This window comes from Toxorhynchites rutilus, chromosome 1 (genome assembly GCF_029784135.1).
Source record: "Toxorhynchites rutilus septentrionalis strain SRP chromosome 1, ASM2978413v1, whole genome shotgun sequence".
In the NCBI taxonomy this organism is placed as follows: Eukaryota; Metazoa; Arthropoda; class Insecta; order Diptera; family Culicidae; genus Toxorhynchites; species Toxorhynchites rutilus.
The window spans coordinates 54142571-54163988 of NC_073744.1; the positions used below are offsets into that span (position 1 = coordinate 54142571).

At 34.5% G+C, this 21418-nt stretch overlaps 1 protein-coding gene across 1 annotated transcript in view; it reads left to right on the forward strand.

Annotated features, from left to right (window-relative positions):
- Positions 1–8532: 8532 nt before the first annotated feature.
- LOC129761114 (ras-related and estrogen-regulated growth inhibitor-like) overlaps positions 8533–21418 on the forward strand; it is a 173872-nt gene continuing 160986 nt past the window's right edge. The window contains exon 1 of the mRNA XM_055758824.1: positions 8533–8735. The gene's annotated coding sequence lies outside the window, so the exon portion shown is untranslated. The remainder of the gene's footprint in view (positions 8736–21418) is intronic.

Below are 21418 nucleotides of genomic sequence, written 5' to 3' on the forward strand. Positions count from 1 at the left end.
AATTCTCAAATTTGAAAAGTTTTTATAACTCAAACCATTACCCCTTCGATATTTTAAAAAATATTTTGACGTAGAACTACATCTTTCGTTAAGGGTGCCAAATCAGAAAACAGGTCACGTTTTTATGAAATAAAGTTAAGGTTTATAACTATTTTTGCCGCGAACGCATTTTGACGATTTACATACCAAGGAGTCATGCACAAATTACGTATCGTGATAAGGGGGGGGGGTGTGTCAAGGTTGCGTAACAGGAGCGTTTCTTTTGAGACTAACACAAAATTATGTGGAGTGTTTATACTATTAGTCGCTTCAAGCCACCAATGTATGGCTCTGTATACATGGTGCGTTGACCGCTTGTTTGCAGCTGATTTGTTTCGCTGTACGAACGATGTCTAGAGGTGCGATTCCACCGAGACAATACTAAATTATAATTTTATACTATAATACCATTTTTTTTTCAAAGAAAACATGAAAAAGTTGTTGTTGGAAAAAGGTTTTCACTGTCCATCTTCCGATATATCGCTGACTTGTTGTAAATTTTTTGAGAAAATTTGAAAAACACATTTTTGAGAAAAATGAATTTCAATTTTAAATATGTTAATATTTGCAATGAATTTTTCTTTAAAATATTCATATTTTTTCGATGACTAAAATTTTTTATACATTTTCTTAATTTTTCATAAAAAAATTTTACATCTAGATAAGAAATTTTATAGCTAGAAGCCGAATTCACTTTGTGTAACTACATTCATATATTACAGCCACATAAAGCGCCAGTTCAAATCCAACCTTCGAGAAATACAGTCTATTCCTATTAAAGTTCGAGTTCTCATTTTTTAAAACGCTCCAAGAAGCTTCAAGTGAAGAAGGGAGATCCGACTTGTCCAAACAAAATTTATAAATCAAATATGTAGGGAATTGTTGAAATTTCATAAAAATAAACAAGATACTTTTTTTAAATCACATTAAAAAAATATTTTAGAAATCGAAATTAATTTTTCTCAAAAACAATTTTTTTTTAAATTCTCAAAAAGGATGATAGCCCTCACTTTGAGAAAAATACAATTAGGTGTAAAATTTTCAGAAAAAACATGAAAAGGTTGTCAGAAAGACTATTTTCTTGTAAAAATAATTTCTGTAATTTCATCATCGAATTTCAAAACCCGGCCAAGTACATTTCATTTATTGGCCCTGAAAGAAAATGCCCTGTGCAAAGTTTCTGCTCAATCGGACATGATTTAAGGGTGCCTTAAAGCGCTCAAAGTTTCAATTTTCTTTAATCCTCAAAAACCTTCCAAATTTGAAAAATGGAAATTCAGGAAATTTAGTCCAAAAAGTCGATTTTCGGCCAAAATTTATTTTTCGAGATAACATCAGATCTCGACTTTGTATGCATTTTTAAGTCGTTTGGAATCGAAAATTTTTTTTCGATTTTCCTAATTTCATGTAATCCCTCGTTGGAAGATTTTCGAGGGTCAAAATTCAAAATATTGAGTGTTTTGAGACACCCCTAAATCATGTCCGATTGAGCCGAAATTTTGCATAGATCGTTTTTTGAGCCGATAAACAAATTGTACACGTTCGGTTCTTTCAATTCAATGATTATGTTTTTTCCATGCCTTCATAACCATTCAGGCATTCAGGGTCAAGATCGATTTTCGACCAGACATTTTTCTTGACGTAGAACTACGTCTTTTATTAAGGGTGCCAAATCAGAAAACAGGTCACGTTTTTATGAAATAAAGTTGACGTTAATAACTATTTTTGCCGCGAACGGATTTTGACGATTTATATACCAAATGAATCGGAAATTCCCTAAGATTTGTTTGATATGCTATACATTAAAATCCCATAGTCTGTATATGGTTTAAATTGATGAGAATTGGAAGCATTCCCATTTCCTCATACATTTGTTCTGTCCATTTGTGTGCTTTCCCGAACAGAGCTGTCAATAACGAGCAACTTATCGACGAGCAACGAAGGGGAAATCGTAAGAGGTGAAATCTCCTTGAACAAAGGAAAAAAAGAAGAACGAAGGGGAATATTTGCCTAGAGTATAAACAGTGGATCTCGCTGAGGCAAACTTTCATTCTTCGTGAGGAAATCGACTGAACAACATCGTTGCTGGGCAAGCTGGACGGCGAGGGGTCGAATGCCTTTCTTATGGCAAGGGGGTGGAGGAGTAATATTATGGATAAAGTAAAGATTGCCAATGACCTTTTTGAAGGATAGAGACGAATGAACTGAAGAAGTTTAAAGTCTCAAGCAAGGAAGGAAGACAAACTATCAGTATCGTTCTGTATTCATAGCAATGAATATCGCTTGTTCTTCCTTGTTTTGCGTCATCACATGTCATCGTTTCGGATTGAGCTGTGGACGCGACCAAATTACTCACTCGCTGATGTCTCTGGCATTGCAATCATTGCATCAACCTGACGCCATTGCATTAAGATTCTGAGCTGTACAATTATGTGGGGAATCATCAAGCTAGGCTATCGTCAGCTCACCTAGAAAATAAATGTTCTGGAATTTTGTCAGAGATATGGTTTCGCCTGACGATAGGAAAACACTCTCCACAAAGGATGAAAGCTAAGCTAATGTAGACTGGCAATATTAACAGAAAGGGCTTCTGTTGAGTAGAGCGCAGAACGGAGATAAGTGTGTGTATATTTAGTTGCTTCAACCCATCGATATATGGATATTTGTGTGCGTACGTGCGTGCATCATAACCCGTACGTAAAAATAGTGCATTTTCACTTAGCTGAAACCCCATTTGTATCTGCTCCCGTGTGCATTGGCCCTGTAACGATGCAACAATCGCCCAATTTTTTTTTATGCAAAGATTGACGATTGTTTGGTGTTGCAAATTATGCAGTCGTAATGATAAATATAAACAAGGAGTGGAGATAGCGGAAGGGAAATATTTACGCTAGGGTATTAGTAATGAATCTCTGCTGAGGCAAATATTCAGCCTTTTTCCAAGCAGTTAACATTGTTTGTTTTTTGTCATCAATGTATTGAACTGACGCTATGGTGAAGCAGGTGTTAAGGTTGTACACCAAACAATTATTTGGAAAATACCAAGTTATATTAAGTTATTAATTTATTTGAACTCGCGTGCCAGTCGCAAAACTGCTTTCAACTAGGATTGCATTTGCGCTAATCTTGATCATAATGAAGCAGTGCTACTCTTTTCAAGGTTGTTGAGATTAACAGATAGAGTTTATGTCGTTTATTTAGTCACCAAGAAAGTAAATGTCGTTCTGGAATTTTGTATGTTATTTGGTTTCGCTGGCCTTTAGTAAGTAGCAACTATCGAGCACGTATTGTTCTGCGAGCACAAGAATGAATCTTCAAACAAAATCGTCAAATTATTCTACAATAAAAAACATTTCAGGGAGGCCAAACTGGTAGAATGGTTATTTCAAAATTTTCGTTGCCTTATAAAATTATATCCGCAGTTATAAACAAGCGACTTGAATTAAATCACAGTGTAGTTCTACGTCAACCGCATTGGTCGTGTCTTGAGCACAACCTCCTATAATGTTTTCAAGATGATACCATATCTCGACGTTTTATGCATTTTTTAAGTCATGTGGCATAAAAAAAATCGATTTTCTAAATTTCATATATCGACAGTCGATTTTTCTCTGATAATCAGAAAATGTACTAACAACTTTTTTTTTGCTATCCAACTAAACAGCAAATCCAATTAACCTTGTCAACCAGCTTTCTCACCTTCCCACACAGAGTTTGAAGCTTGAATGAAAAAATACTTCCTCGTCTTTGATGAGAAATTATTCAATAAACAACCATCGCACCGCAAATCGAAAGGTAGTTTTGAAAACTCCAATAAATCCTGCACAAGAATAATTTGACTCTAACGAAAACAAAATATTGTTTTTTTCCATCAATTTCAAAAAAGTGCCAAAAACAGGATTAAGTAAGTAAGTAAGTTCGCAGTAAGTTCTTATATTTGTAGGCAAATGTTTAGCCTAGCGTATTGCCTAAACATCTGTGAACATTTCATATTGATACGGTTAGCCGTTTTTTCTAGCCGATTTTTCAAAGTATGGAGTAAATTAGAGGAGCATTTAGTCGCAAATCGTACCAGAAGTACAAAATCCTAAGCGACTCAAAAAACGAACGATTCGTAACTTTCCACTTGTTTCTGGGCTTGTGTGCAGACCTGAGTAATCGCAAAGCTATTGACATGCAAACGTATCGCACATTTATCCGCCAAATTCGATTGATTTCCAGGATGAAATGTTTGTCTATTGTGTCATACCACTCCAAAGGATATACACGTGAAACCACTTAAAAATATGCCGCCCTGATAGCGGTCGATTTATAATGTGTTATCTGATTGATTGATTTTTTTTTTATTTTTCTCTGTTATTCTCTCCAGACAGCACCACACAGCGAATCAGATATTGTCTCTAGCCAGGTATCGACCCCCTGAAAACGATGCTCAAAACTGTATCACGCAAAAGGCCATAGCACCGTCAGGTCGTGTTTGACAAATCACGCTTTATGCGAATATTGGCTGAAGCTGTCTCGACAAACTTCTTCCTAAATTTGGCAGTGCACTCGCGGTTGGTCACCTACATACTGTTTGCCCTATTACGTATGTTATGGTTTTGATTTGGCAGCTGCCATCACTTGGTTGGGTAAACGAAACGAGGGGTTTGTCTTCGCATCAATACAGCACATTTTGTTGGCTCTCTATTGATTTTGTTGCACAAAGTTTACCCCTAAACAGACCCCTCGTCATGACAACAACCCGAAGGAACTGGTCACTCGTGAGCATAAGTAGGGCATCCGCTGGATATGGGAATAAGAGATCTTATCGGGGGTCCTGTTTCTGGGTACCTTCCAAAAGATAACCTGAATAGGTAACCGTTTGGTATAGTATCGCTCTATCTTGCGTTGCTCTACCAACTGATCACTATCGATTGTTATGACTGTCCTATTTTGTTTCTATAATTCTGTGAAGTTATGCTCACTCCGTTGTAAACTTATTATGAGGCATTAATCGGGTAGTTAACATTTTTAAGAGGCTTAGCATGTTTGTTTTTCCTTTTAATGTATGGGGAAGTGTCAAAGCTTCTGGTACTCCAAAATCACAAACAACTTCACTCACCTGAAGAGGGTCCCCAATTATCTCTTAACTGTTCCTTTCGAACGAAGCAAAAGCATTGGGAATAATCCCTCCGACTATATTAATTCCTTGTTCCCATCCATTGCGGCTTCGAAAAACCACCACCAGGAAGCGGGTGAAGCGCACGCCGCCGCCGCCGCTGAAACGGTCCGAGCTCCGCGTTTGGCAGATGGATAGACACTTGAGATGTTCAGATTAGAAGAAAGTGAAACTCTTTCGTTTCGGAAATCTGACAGAAACCATCGAGCATTACCGCTGCCCCGCGCTAGAGAAAAGAACGAAGCGAAAGTAAACCCGCCCCGTTGAGACCAGTGTCTTCCAGAGAGCCTTATTAAAGTCTCCAATCGATTCCTCATCAAAACGTGTCCAAATGGCAATGGAGCACGGGTTCGGCGGCTCGTTGCAACCCATTCAAAGCTTAGTTTTCGTTGGAACGAAAGAAGCATCGAGACGAGGACGGAAAAGAAGTATGCATAAGCAAAGGATTAATTTGATCGGCAGCAGCTGAGCGCTACTTCTTATGTTGCACAGAACATGATGCTCGCGCGTCTTCCGAAGAGGGGCACCAGGAAGAAGAGAACCGTCCATCGAGGAGCATGGAGACGAAAGCAGCCGTCGGATGAAACGTGAGGAGGAAGTGAGTCTCGAGTGCTTCGCAAACATTTGAGAGCATAAATCGAGATGTGATGGATCCTCGACCAAGACGGCGATGATGATAATGATGTTGTAGCCCGTGTTTCGGCCCTGTAAGATCGTAACGTAAGCAAATAAGCCAGCCAGGCTAAGCAGGGCAAACGAGCGTGAGAGTAAGACGAGATGACTCATCAGATATCGTACACAATTTCGCTTTCCGTATTGGCGATGTTTGGTTTTTTGCTGCAATGCCTTTCGGCATCGTGTCGGATATCAACGCAACGATTTGATTTCTGGTTAGGCTCATTTTTGAGAAGGAAAACAATATAAATAATGCTACGGCTGGATGCCGTTTCCTGTAAACATGTTGCGCGAATTCAACCGGGAGATGGTTGCATTGAATGGTTCCAGGAAGTTCGGAGTCGTGGGAATTTGCGAGGAAGATGAGCAGATTCGATTCAGGCTATTCAGAAAGGTTTGACAACATGTTTGTCTGAGAGGCATGAGATTACTCAGTCTTTCTTTGGATTGGTATAAAACCACTTTCATAAAGCTTCACAAAATGCTCGTAGAATATCCTATCCCCAAGAAAAATATTTAGCAACGTATTCCGGTGACTCAAGTTGCTGCATCATTTCTGATTAATCGCGTAAAGATGTGGTCCATTTGGTTGAGTTGATGAATCACGTAAGGGTTTGTTCAGTAGAGAAAGAATATTTTTTGTCTGCAACTTTATTATCAAATAATTGAACGTCGGCGAACTCATTTTGTAGAAATAAATGCTTTATCTGGAATCACATTTTTGATCTGAATTTGAATTTTCATCGCAGGATTATCGTTAATAGGATATAATAAAAAATTGTAAGGGGTTGTATCTAGGACACGACCGCATATTTTCGACGTTGAACTACGCAATTATATTATGCAATCCACTTGTTTACCACTTCAAACATTATTCTAGAATGCATCAAAATTTTTGTAATAGATTATGTTCTTCGTTACAAATAAATTTGATGAACGTCTTTTTACGTTTGATATGATGACCAGGACTACCATAATATGTGAACGGAAGAAATGTCAAACGATCATTGTATTTTACATTTCCCTCTGAAATTATTGCACATCTCATGTTTAGGTAGTTCTCGAACTGTGAATGTTCATTCACCTCTAGTATCTGAAATGACGATTTTCCCAGGCTTCTCAGTTTAAAAGTACGTTTTAGGGAAACATACTTCGGTCTGCACAACGACAAGCGAGTACAAAATTTCTCAACACCAAAAAATATCCCCGACTTGCATGTATCTGCAAAGCGGATTCCCCCAGGCACAATAATTTAGAAGTCCGTGATGTCTGTGTTGGGGAAACCGTAAATCGGACCAATCAAAACTTGGCAGTTAGGGCGTTTAGATAACGCTTGACATTTTACAGTTATTCAATTGTTCATCTCATGGAAAAAAAACATTTGATTAATTTTGATAGACGCGTAGAAATATTTCCTATCGATTGATGCACATATCTTTCCGATCTGTAGTTATAAGCACTCGAAACACGGGTAGGGTTAGCACACAAATCGGCAGAACAAATGTATGGGAAAAAGGAAGTTCTTCCAGTTTTCATGAATTTAAACCATTTAGAAATCAGCGAATTATAATGTATAGCATATTAAACAAATCTTAGAGAATTTTCGATTCGATTGGTATGAAAATCATGAGAATTCGTTCACAATAAAACTTTATTTCATAAAAATAATTCCTTGATAGATCGTAGATACGTTTGCTTCAATCGATTGATAATACACCCGACAAAAATTATAAGAGCAACAAAGTGCGACAACCAAATTTATAATCAACTAGCTGACCCGGCAAACTTCGTCCCGCCCAAAATTTACTTATCGTTATCACATCCAAGTTTTCTTACTAAGCGCACGTTCATGGGTCCAATCGCAGAACTGTTCATTGATTGATCTTCCAATATACCTTTTAAATTACCTTTTACTATAAAATTCTTAGTACTTCTACCAAAACTCGTCATTATAATATTATTATGTTTCATTATAATATTAACAAGTAACAGTAGTTTCTCCGTTACATGAAATAAATTCTTGATACATATGATAGAATAAAGACAGTGGACAATTCCTTTTTCGAGTTTTGCTCCATTGCATCCATTTTTACTTATATAGATAGAAGAAGCTATAGAAGTGCGTTTTATCACCCCAAAACCTCCACATGCCAAATCTGGTTTCATTTGCTTGATTAGTTCTCGAATAATGCAGAAATTTGTATGGCAGCCCCCCTTTAGAGAGAGGGGGGAGGAGTCTCGAACTATGATAAGAACCTTCCCCGACTCCAAAAACCCTTACATACCAGTTTTTATATATATATAAGTTAAGGAAACATCTGTGCAACTGGCTGTTAACAAAGAATGGGAACATTAGAAGATGCATGCTCTCAACGCATTCATGACAAGGATCATGAGATAGGCCAAAGATTGCAAATAGCCAACAACAATCTAAGCAGCAGCGATAAGGACTCCCACGACGAAAGCGAGAATGCAGGAATCCTAAACAAACCGATGAAGATGGAAACTGGAGGAACACAAACAGAAGCGCAATACCACAACAACGGAGGAGACGGAGATAAGCATGTTGGCGTGGCAAGAGAAGAGAAGGTTGAACGTTGTAGCAAATCTGTAAATAAATTAGTCTTAGTCCTAATGTCGTAGAGTAGAGTACTCTTTAAATCCGAAAGCCCGGATCGGGTCTTTAACTGGCGCAGTCGGTAGTTCCGGCCGCGAAACGTTTAAGTGTTTTTTTTTTATCGGGGGAATACCGATGAACTTTAAGAACTGATTGAACTGTGGTGTGTGTTAAACATTAAACGTGTAAAACGAGTGTGATATAGTGAGGAAAACACATCTTTCGCCTTCGCCGGAGCACCAAGTAAGTAATATTTTATATATTTCTACTATTTACTACTAAGACCAATAAAAACGTGACCCAATTTACCGCATTTATTGCGTATTCAGTCTTAAAGTTTTATGCTTTTTTTTATACAAATAGAACTAGCTTAATAAACGGATGATTACTCGCAAAATGGCGGAATCAATCCAAAAACAAATAAAGGAAATAATCCTTTTGCTTGAAAAACAGCATTGGCGACTTTCGAATTTGGAATTACCATTAGTGGGTAATCACTCCCAGAACGCGGTTAATAACTTTGATAAATTAAGGATCCCTGATCCTATTAAAATGATCCCAAATTTCGCGGGAGAGCCGAAAATGCTAGTTTCATGGCTAGAATCGGTGGATCAAAAAATCCAATTCATCAAGAACATAATTAACAATGAACAATTGATTAATGATGTAATGCCTTTGTGGGTGAGCATCATCAGAGACAAAATTATAGATAAAGCTAATGACGCTCTTGTAAATAGTCATACAAAATTAGACTGGTCGGCAATTAAATCTGCTTTAAAAGATTCTTTTGGCGACAAAAGAGATCTTTCCACACTTTGTACAAGTATCCCTTACTTGAAACAAGGTTCAAAAGATTTAACTTCGTATTATGAAGAGTGCCGAAACTTATTAGCTGATATAAAGGCGAAAATTTTGTTGAACGCCGAGACAAAAGTATGCGCTGTAGTTCTTATAAAAACATACGAGAGCATGATTACAAATGCTTTCATAGATGGCTTACATGCGAATTTATCGTCATTAACTCGCATTTATCGACCTGATAGTCTTTTAAAAGCCTACGAAAGTGCTTTAGATCAATACAACGCCATACAAAGACGACATGAAAGTTTTCCACAAAGAATGGTCCCTTTTACGAAAAACAATTCATTTAGAGAACAATCACAGCAGCAATCATATTTCATGCACAAAAAACCTTTCAGAACAGATCACAAACAAAATCGGCCTTCATTGATTAATACTAATCAGTTAGGTTCTTCGCGATTCATTAATCAAAAACAACCCACAAAAACAAATTATAATCAACGTTCTACCCCCAATTTCCAACCTTTTCAAAACAATCGAATTCATTACCAAGAAGAGATCCAGAATAGGGAACACGTAGGTAAAGTATCTCCTGACAGTAATGCCATTAACTATAACGAGTATTCATTAAATAAATCCGCTATTACTCAAAACACTCCTGAATTAAGGGATAACCTAAATTTTCAGTGGGATTCATACCCAAACCACAAATATATTTCATCTGGCCTCAAACAAAACCATAATTTCTCAGAGCAAAATCTAAAATTTTCAGAGGGATTCAGACCTCTTTCATATGATAAAGAAAACAGTTTCCTCCCATATCTGAATATTAAAACACAAATTGGAAATCTAAAATTTCTTGTCGACACTGGCTCTAATAAAAATTATATTTCACCAGAGCATATTCACCCCACAATGAAAATTAATTGCGTACCTCATCTAATTAAAAACATTTCCGGATCGCATAATATAGACAAATTTAGTGAGCTCAATATTTTCTTCAACTATAAATCACTACCAAGGCAGAAATTTCTTTTATTTCGATTTCATAAATTTTTTGATGGTCTAATCGGATACGAATCTTTAAAATCATTGGGCGCTATCATCGATACCGTATCCAACGAGCTACTAATAGGAAGTTTGAGAATTCCTATGAACAGAAAAACTTTTAACGGAACTGAAACGAACTTTCAGATCAATAATATTCATAGCAGAAAAACACTAATATCGAACAAAACACAAAATTCTTATACTGATCACAATGTTCAAATCGATCCAAGCATAATTAATACGAAAAATGTTTCATTATTCAACCCGAGTAGTAATCCAGATATTCTAGAAACTGACTTACACAACAAAATGTATTCAAGCAATCGAACAAATCTCCAAAACAAACAAGAGCATAATTATAGGAAAGAGCGAATAAATAGAACAGTACAAACGGGAATCAATCAAAATCACGCAGAAATTATCGAAAATTTTACTTATACGAAATCCAGAACTCAGCAACCCTCACATAAACTTGATAAAAACAACGGAAGCGATGGAACCGTTGAAAGGTTCCGCTCAACGAGCAACGAAATATCTCGTTGCTACAGACACAAATTCGGAAACTTGACAACTAATGAAATGTTTTTAAAATCATCTATATTACATAATAATACAATATTATCTCCCCCAGATTTCAAGCGTCTAGAAGCTCCTTACGATATCAAGGATAGTGAAGAAAAATCATTCAACTTGGCAAAATTATTTTGATATCGAAACGAATGCGATATGAATGTTGTGGTAAAATAAGACAAATCTCAAAGTAAAACAACCATCACAATAAATGCGAACCGAACACATCTAAAATGTTAAATGAACCAAACATTACTTCTACCATAACATTAATCATATTCTTTCCCTTTCCAGGAAATTCTAAAATTCTTTCTGCCCGCTTCTATCAACTATATCCATACAATCCAATGATTCTAGTAGAAATTCTGGTCTACTAATCATAAAAAAGCCCCAGCGATATAAGTCAATAAAATGTGCCCTAAAATCGACTAAAAAAAACTCTTCTAGTACCTTATAAAATAAAAATAGAACGGCAAATTAAAAAAAAAACATTCATGTTTCAATTCACATTCTATTGCCAAAAATAAAACAAGATCAAAATCACCGAATTGTATAAGATCATAAACTGAAGAAATAATAAAACATCTAGATAACAATAATTTTAGCGAAATCATAAATAGTCTAACAGACTGAAAGTAGTCTTCTGAAAAACAATGAGTAAGTTAGGTTTAAAATTATTCCTATAAGCATGAAACAAAACAGAAGCAGAAAAAGGGCTGATTTTTTTGCCGAATTTGAATTATTAAATTTGACTGAATTATTTAAATTATTTTCAATTGAGTATTCCTAGAGTCGTACAGCATATCTTCCAAACATATAATTAGTTAAACTTCGATTTACCTGACAATTTTTCCCATAAAAAAACTGAATTTCGTAACAAGTAAAGTAAAAAAAAAAAATTTTTTTCTAACAAATTTAGATCAAATCTATGAGTTCTCAAATCTAAATCCATCAGCATTTCACGATCATATGGAAATTTTTCGCATTGTATCGATTCTACAATTAGATAGTACGAGTTATTATATATTTTTTGTTAAACCTTTACAAGTGAGAAACACAACACTAAAAATGCCCGCCACCATCGCCATCATTAACAAAACCGGGCGAATTTTCCCACTAAGAAGTGTAGCCGCATATCCGATAAGAACCGTCTTGAAGATTTCACCAAGAACGAGTGTTTCACTAACTCATCAACTAGAGCCGATGATTGTACCGCTCAGGACTACTCTACACGAGCTGATGATTGTACCGGACATTCTGCCATGGATTTATATTGAGTCCGACTTGAACTTGTTTGTATTAAAGAGGCATAACACTTCGCAGTCAAAAAATGATGAAAACGCAGTCAAAGCTCTACTGAAACGGGACGTTTCAGACTCGGAGAAGGGAGAAGTTAAGGAAACATCTGTGCAACTGGCTGTTAACAAAGAATGGGAACATTAGAAGATGCATGCTCTCAACGCATTCATGACAAGGATCATGAGATAGGCCAAAGATTGCAAATAGCCAACAACAATCTAAGCAGCAGCGATAAGGACTCCCACGACGAAAGCGAGAATGCAGGAATCCTAAACAAACCGATGAAGATGGAAACTGGAGGAACACAAACAGAAGCGCAATACCACAACAACGGAGGAGACGGAGATAAGCATGTTGGCGTGGCAAGAGAAGAAAAGGTTGAACGTTGTAGCAAATCTGTAAATAAATTAGTCTTAGTCCTAATGTCGTAGAGTAGAGTACTCTTTAAATCCGAAAGCCCGGATCGGGTCTTTAATATATATATATATATATATATATATATATATATATATATATATATATATATATATATATATATATATATATATATATATATATATATATATATATATATATATATATATATATATATATATATATATATATATATATATATATATATATATATATATATATATATATATATATATATATATATATATAAAAAAAAACATTCATGTTTCAATTCACATTCTATTGCCAAAAATAGAACAAGATCAAAATGGAATTGAAATGGAATTGTATAAGATCATAAACTGAAGAAATAATAAAACATCTAGATAACAATAATTTTAGCGGAATCATAAATAGTCTAACAGACTGAAAGTAGTCTTCTGAAAAACGAAACCATGCTTAACCTTCAAAACCATCAACACAGAGCACGTGTTGTCGAGCGGGTAGTCATTGAACGAGGGTAATGATTTAAAGCAGGGTAGTTGAAAGTGTAGTCAACGGGTAGATTAGTCAAGTTCTCGCTGGATATAAAATATGGAGCAATGTCAAAATAAAGTAGTTCTAGCCTAGAGCTCAACCATCCAACATGTTCTTGTTCAACCATCTTACAGAACCTTAGGTGATTATAAGCTATTAAAGAAGGTCATTTAATAATTTTTCGGCGCTTCGATGCCTTTTTTGTAACGTTCTTACTATGCCTCATTCCTCGTCATTGTCATTGCCTCAATTGTCGAGTGATTTTTTTCTGATCATAAAACATATCAAAACAAAAATACAAAATTAAGCATCGAAATCGACTCAGCAACGACACAATGAACGTTCGTAAAAATTGTTAAATTGTTAAATTGTTAAATTGTTAAATTGTTAAATTGTTAAATTGTTAAATTGTTAAATTGTTAAATTGTTAAATTGTTAAATTGTTAAATTGTTAAATTGTTAAATTGTTAAATTGTTAAATTGTTAAATTGTTAAATTGTTAAATTGTTAAATTGTTAAACTGTTAAACTGTTAAATTGTTAAACTGTTAAATTGTTAAATTGTTAAATTGTTAAATTGTTAAATTGTTAAATTGTTAAATTGTTAAATTGTTAAATTGTTAAATTGTTAAATTGTTAAATTGTTAAATTGTTAAATTGTTAAATTGTTAAATTGTTAAATTGTTAAATTGTTGAATTGTTAAATTGTTAAATTGTTAAATTGTTAAATTGTTAAATTGTTAAATTGTTAAATTGTTAAATTGTTAAATTGTTAAATTGTTAAATTGTTAAATTGTTAAATTGTTAAATTGTTAAATTGTTAAATTGTTAAATTGTTAAATTGTTAAATTGTTAAATTGTTAAATTGTTAAATTGTTAAATTGTTGAATTGTTGAATTGTTGAATTGTTGAATTGTTAAATTGTTAAATTGTTAAATTGTTAAATTGTTAAATTGTTAAATTGTTAAATTGTTAAATTGTTAAATTGTTAAATTGTTAAATTGTTAAATTGTTAAATTGTTGAATTGTTAAATTGTTAAATTGTTGAATTGTTAAATTGTTAAATTGTTAAATTGTTAAATTGTTAAATTGTTAAATTGTTAAATTGTTAAATTGTTAAATTGGTCAATTGTTAAATTGTTAAATTGTTAAATTGTTAAATTGTTAAATTGTTAAATTGTTAAATTGTTAAATTGTTAAACTGTTAAATTGTTAAATTGTTAAATTGTTAAATTGTTAAATTGTTAAATTGTTAAATTGTTAAATTGTTAAATTGTTAAATTGTTAAATTGTTAAATTGTTAAATTGTTAAATTGTTAAATTGTTAAATTGTTAAATTGTTAAATTGTTAAATTGTTAAATTGTTAAATTGTTAAATTGTTAAATTGTTAAATTGTTAAATTGTTAAATTGTTAAATTGTTAAATTGTTAAATTGTTAAATTGTTAAATTGTTAAATTGTTAAATTGTTAAATTGTTAAATTGTTAATTTGTTAAATTGTTAAATTGTTAAATTGTTAAATTGTTAAATTGTTAAATTGTTAAATTGTTAAATTGTTAAATTGTTAAATTGTTAAATTGTTAAATTGTTAAATTGTTAAATTGTTAAATTGTTAAATTGTTAAATTGTTAAATTGTTAAATTGTTAAATTGTTAAATTGTTAAATTGTTAAATTGTTAAATTGTTAAATTGTTAAATTGTTAAATTGTTAAATTGTTAAATTGTTAAATTGTTAAATTGTTGAATTGTTGAATTGTTAAATTGTTAAATTGTTAAATTGTTAAATTGTTAAATTGTTAAATTGTTAAATTGTTAAATTGTTAAATTGTTAAATTGTTAAATTGTTAAATTGTTAAATTGTTAAATTGTTAAATTGTTAAATTGTTAAATTGTTAAATTGTTAAATTGTTAAATTGTTAAATTGTTAAATTGTTAAATTGTTAAATTGTTAAATTGTTAAATTGTTAAATTGTTAAATTGTTAAATTGTTAAATTGTTAAATTGTTAAATTGTTAAATTGTTAAATTGTTAAATTGTTAAATTGTTAAATTGTTAAATTGTTAAATTGTTAAATTGTTAAATTGTTAAATTGTTAAATTGTTAAATTGTTAAATTGTTAAATTGTTAAATTGTTAAATTGTTAAATTGTTAAATTGTTAAATTGTTAAATTGTTAAATTGTTAAATTGTTAAATTGTTAAATTGTTAAATTGTTAAATTGTTAAATTGTTAAATTGTTAAATTGTTAAATTGTTAAATTGTTAAATTGTTAAATTGTTAAATTGTTAAATTGTTAAATTGTTAAATTGTTAAATTGTTAAATTGTTAATTTGTTAAATTGTTAAATTGTTAAATTGTTAAATTGTTAAATTGTTAAATTGTTAAATTGTTAAATTGTTAAATTGTTAAATTGTTAAATTGTTAAATTGTTAAATTGTTAAATTGTTAAATTGTTAAATTGTTAAATTGTTAAATTGTTAAATTGTTAAATTGTTGAATTGTTGAATTGTTGAATTGTTGAATTGTTGAATTGTTAAATTGTTAAATTGTTAAATTATTATTTGTTAAGTTGTTAAATTGTTAAATTGTAATCACGCTACACAGGTTTCGAAAAATTGTTAGATTCGGTTATCGAGTTCGATACAGTTCGAAGTTCAGACTCAAATTCAGATTGAAATTAAGACTAAGGTAATAATGATAAATAATGAGATAATAGTGACACTTTCCTTCAATTATTCCAAATTGTCGTCTAACTAATTTAGTGTGTATGTATCATGTTCATTCGCATGATGCATTTATAATTTCACATCACTGCCGCTGATGAAAGAAGAAACATTTCAAACTGTTTAATGCTACCCTTCAAAAAACATAATGTGGAAGACAATCTTATCGTTAGTAAACTTACGAAAATTGATGTTTCATTATGTTGTCCCTTCCTGATGTTAAGCAAGACGCTATAACGGCTGCAACAGTTCTTTTCTTCGCGGCGCAGCATCGACAGCCAGACAGACAGGTCATGATCGCATTTTAACGATCGTTGCCCACGAAAAATCGCTTTTCCTCCCCAATGCCGAAATGATTGGTCCTAAGCCCCATCAGTCAGTCAGTCAGCTTTAAGGCAGATACCAATTTGATTCGTTTCCCGCCATCAGAGTGCATCGTTCGCCTCGGCACATAGATGAAAGAGCAGTTATCGATCGGAGAAGTGATCGTCGGTTCTAAGCCCATACTGTTTATATATAGGTGTCAAGGATGAGCGCGAATTGAGGCGTGTTTGCGTGATTGAGAAGTAAAGATGGTAAGAGAGAAAGAGACAGAGAAAGGAAACGCCTATCAGTATCAGCCAATTTGGCGGGATAAAACGTTTTCCTGGATACAATCTCGTTGATACTCGCAATGTTACGTAACACTTCGGAACAATCTCGATTGGTCGATCAATGGGACGTGTGATGAATGAAAGGTCGTACCTTTGGGGTGAACGAAAGTGATACTTGACTTTATGCGAAACGGCGATCAACACAATTGATTGCTTTCCTTCGTGCAAAGACTTTGCACGACCTCAAAACATTGTTCGTTGGAACAGTGTTCCCCCAGCTCCTCGGAGAATGAAGGCATTCTATCATTGTCGAAAGATATATTGGTTTGTATTCTCGTGAACAGCATGAGGCTACATACATCGAAGCAGAAGATTTTTTTTTCGAATGAGTTTAAAAATGTTTATGGTATACTTGTATTTAGAAATGACAAAAACTAACTTCCAATTAACGATCAAGATTATTCTGCTTTTATAATCATATTTTAGGCAGGGTAGGACTAAGCTAGTTTGGTTATAGGGGTAAGTTGGTCAGTGACGATATCTTGAAATCTAAGCGTCCAAAAAATTTACGATCAATGGATGAAAAATAGCGAATTGCTGATGCAATAAAATAATCAAATTGAAAAAACTTTCAATTAACTGACTAATTTCCAACAACGGGATTCCACGCTATCGATTACTATTCTAAACCGAACGAAACTTTTGAAGACTTTTATGTAGTTTTTAGATAGAAAAAATATGATAATTTGAAATTTTCGTGAATTTGTTTTTTTTCACTTGGCAACTTGATATTTGACAACTATTTTTGTTTTGATTTAATTAATTAATCTCTAATGGAAAACGCTTATTATTTGATCAAAAAGGACATATCTATTATATGATATATATGCCCTATACATTGACCAACTTACCCCGTATGTGGAGTTAGTTGGCCCAGCCCTACCCTATGTAGAGTATATAGAAACATTCGGTACTTACGCATTAGTGTCACCGGAGTCAAAATTCAATAGATAGCACTCATATTTCAAAGCAAAAATTAACCGGGCAAACGTATGCTGAAAGATCGTCTCCTATGTTTCGAACTAACCGGTGGAACACAGGTTTGCTTGCAAGACACCGCCGCTTCCGACGGCGGGTCGGCGGTCGACTCGGATTGCGTCACCTCGGCGACTTGAGGCCGCCTTGGTTCCTTATCCTCGTTAGATGGAGACTTCGTCACCATTCCATTCACCTGAGAATAAATTTCATTGCGAAAAAATGAATTCATATTGAAAATTGCAACTTTGGTGGCGTTCATACGTGAATGCCGCAAATCCCAAATACGCTTTTTCGTAGCACTAATAAATAAAAAAAAACACTACAAACAACAAGCAAACAACAATACAAAAAAACTGAGTGCGAACAATAAAATTGCTATCTATTGAATTTCGGCTCGGGTTACGCTAATACGTAAGTATCAAACATTCATATAAAATAGGTTTTCTTATGAACCAGCCTAAGGCTGAGAATCTCTCTAATAAAGACAACAACAAAAATTAAATAGGTTTAAGAAAGGCAAATATATTAGGTTGGTTATTTTTGGGGAGAAATTCAGATAGTAAAAACGTAAAATATGGCGATATTCTTGCTTGGTGGACTCCATCTTTGGAGTCTTTGGCGCTATAACTTGAGACTGAAAAGGACAATCACAACACTGTCAAAACACTTGTAGCACAGATTGTCGTCTTTAAATAGCCGTATAGTAGGATCCGATGCGATAAGTACAACACAAGATATGTTTAAGTGTTGCCATATATTTAAAAAATACGACATTTCTTTTTCCCCAATATGTGATCCGCCATTTTGTAACGACCGCCACCTTGGATTTTCAAGATAAAAAAATACGCAGTTTTATACAGAATGCAGAGATAAAGGTGTGTTCCGAATTTCAGATCAATCGGTCAACAGGAAAGGGGTCAAATTTATATTAAAGTGGGACAGCTCACAGACAAACAAACAAACATGTTACAGGGCATACAAATACAGACAAACATGTTACAGGGCAAGCTAAATAAAACCGTTTAACTAATAAAAACATTGGACTAAACTCTTTCACTTGAATGTAATTTTCAATTCCAAGAGGAACGGGCAGATTATTTTGCAGCAACGATGCAACGATCTTTCCGGATTCTTTTCGGTGCTCGATAACCACCATATGAAAAGAGTTGAGTGTGTGTGTGTGTGTGTGTGTGTGTGTGTGTGGCGGCTGCTCCGATGCCTCAAGCGGAACCAATTTTAGATGCTGTTACTTTCTTGGTCGCCTTTTCAGTGGCAACACTCTCCTCCCGATGGATTCCCTTCTGGCCTAAGGTGCACAAACAGGCTCTTGTTGACACCGTTCATCACCGTTCGCCACAACAGCGACAACATGCTCCAACCGCTGTTCAATTATAACTGGTTGGATTTCCGAACTGCGCTCGCTTATATATCGATTGGTGATTTCTATTTTGTAAGCAATTTTAAGGCTTTTAAAACAAGTTTTTGGATCAAAAAGTAACAAGTATATAACGCGTAGATATTTTATCTTTCGAATCAAGTGTTTCTCATACCATTTCGTTCAGTTGTTTAAGAGCTATTAACGCTCAAAATCTCGTTCAACGGCGTAACGCTTTCGTTTTCGAGACTTTGAATTTACACCCCAGTATAAAAATGGGAAACGTAGTCCTACGTCAAAATCGGATGAGTCCAAGTTCGAGCTGTTTAATAAGAAAGGTGAGTGTGACGGAAGAGCGAAAGGGGTCTCCAGGACCTGCATCTACAACTGGCTATGAAACACTATGAAGTGGATTTTTTTATGTCACTAGCTAGCATTTACTGCACCCTAAAACCTCCACATGCAAAATTTGGTTCCATTTGCTTGAGTAATTCTCGAGTAATGCAGAAATTTGAGTTTCATTTGTATGGCAGCCCCCCCCCCCCTCAGAGAGAGGGGAGGAGTGTCTATTCACAATGGAAACGTTTCGTGTCTCCTAAAACATTCGTATGACAAATTTGGCTCCATTTGCTGGATTAGTTTTCGAATTATGAAGAAATGTGTCTGTCATTTGTATGGCAGCTCTCCCTTAGAGAGGGGGTGGAGTTTCTAGCCACCGTAAAAATATTTATTGCACTCTAAAACCTCCACATGCAAAATTTGTTTCCATTTGCTTGATTAATTCTCGAGTAATGCAGAAATTTGTGTTTCATTTGTATGGCAGCCCCCCCTTAGAGAGGGGGGTGGAGAGTCTAACCATCATCGAAACATTTATTGCACCCTAAAACCTCAATATGCTTAATTTGGTTTCATTTGTTTGATTAATTCTCGCGTAATGCAGAAATTTGTGTTCCATTTGTATGGCAGCCCACCCTTAGAAAAGGGGGTGGAGTATCTAACCACCATAGAAATATTTATTGTACCCTAAAACATCCATATGCCAAATTTCGTTTCATTTGCTTGATTAATTCTAGAGTAATGTAGAAATTTATGTTTAATTTGTATGGCAGCCCCCCCCCCCTACTTAGATAGTGGGAGGGGTCTCAAACTATTATGAAAACCTTCCCCGGCCCCTGAAAACCCTACATATCAATTTTCTTTTCCGAGTCCATAAGAATCAGACAGACAGAAACCCATTTTTGTATATATAGATACCCTAAAAGTGCCCGTTTAAGAACAAAAGTCAGTTTTAGTTTTTATAAAAAATAAATTAACTATACTCGATTGGCAGAATGGTCTACTAATGATCTACTTTTACGTAATATTGACTGGAACACTGAAAAATTTGAAAAAAGTTTCAATATTGGAACACTTTGATTTTAAATGGGGGAGGGTGAATTTGTTTTCTGCTCATCACTGTATGTCGAGGGTACCTTATATTAACAAATCTTCGAGCGCATGTATGGATCGGCTTTGTACCTCTAAGCGGTAAACTTGAAAAAAAAAATAACTTTAATATTCGTTCGCAGTGTTATGGCATTTTTAGGAACCAAGTCCGCCCCTACCTCTAAATACCAAATACAGCACGATTTCTTGCATCATGCTTACCAAAATTCTACACAATGACAACAATAAAACTGTATGTCAAATATCAACGGTTACATTTATTACGTGGGGCAATACCGCGGCTTTATTCCGCAGCTGTGAATAACCAAATATCATTAATATTCCTCTTTGCGTCTGTGCAAAATTCGACCAGTAGGTCAGTGAACCACCGATAGACACCTCTGTGTGCGCGACCTAGTGATGAGTACTTACGGCAGTGTTTCAAAACACCAATTCACGATATCCTGCCAAATCCAAACCACCAACGCTCAACTTCCAGCAGCCTCCGTCCCCACCGCCGCCGCCTTTCCTCATCCGTCGGTGTTGTGATGACTGATTGATTAAAGTTTGCAAAATCATCATCGTCTCAGAAGATCGACCGTTCCGTACTCGGTTCGATACGACGACCAGCGCCGGAGAAGAAAGGGAAGTTCAACCCAGCCGGGTTATTGGTATAATTGCGGTTGCGAAAAAAGAAACAGACCCAACGGACGGACAATTCGAATCTCGCACACAAATTATGCTTCCTTTTTCGTTTCACTCGCAAGCACCCACAAACCTAGATTGCAATTGCCTAACATGCGACCATCAATTTTAATTAGCAACGCTCGGACCGGTAATATTTAATTAGGTATGCGCCAACGGATTTGTCGCACGATAACCGTGATTATCACGGAAGGGGGAAGTGGGACAGTGGCGGATATGAAGACGCTACCATATGGCGAATTTTCGAAGGAAAATATTGAATAATGTGCTAAAGGTAAGATGTTTTACGGAAACGATGAGGCATACATTTTGTTCCACACCAAGCACGGGACTTTTGCATTCACGCAGATGATTTATGGCAGCTTATTTTACCCTGCAATCCCGCCGACGCACTCCATTCAGCGCAATCGGAATGCGCT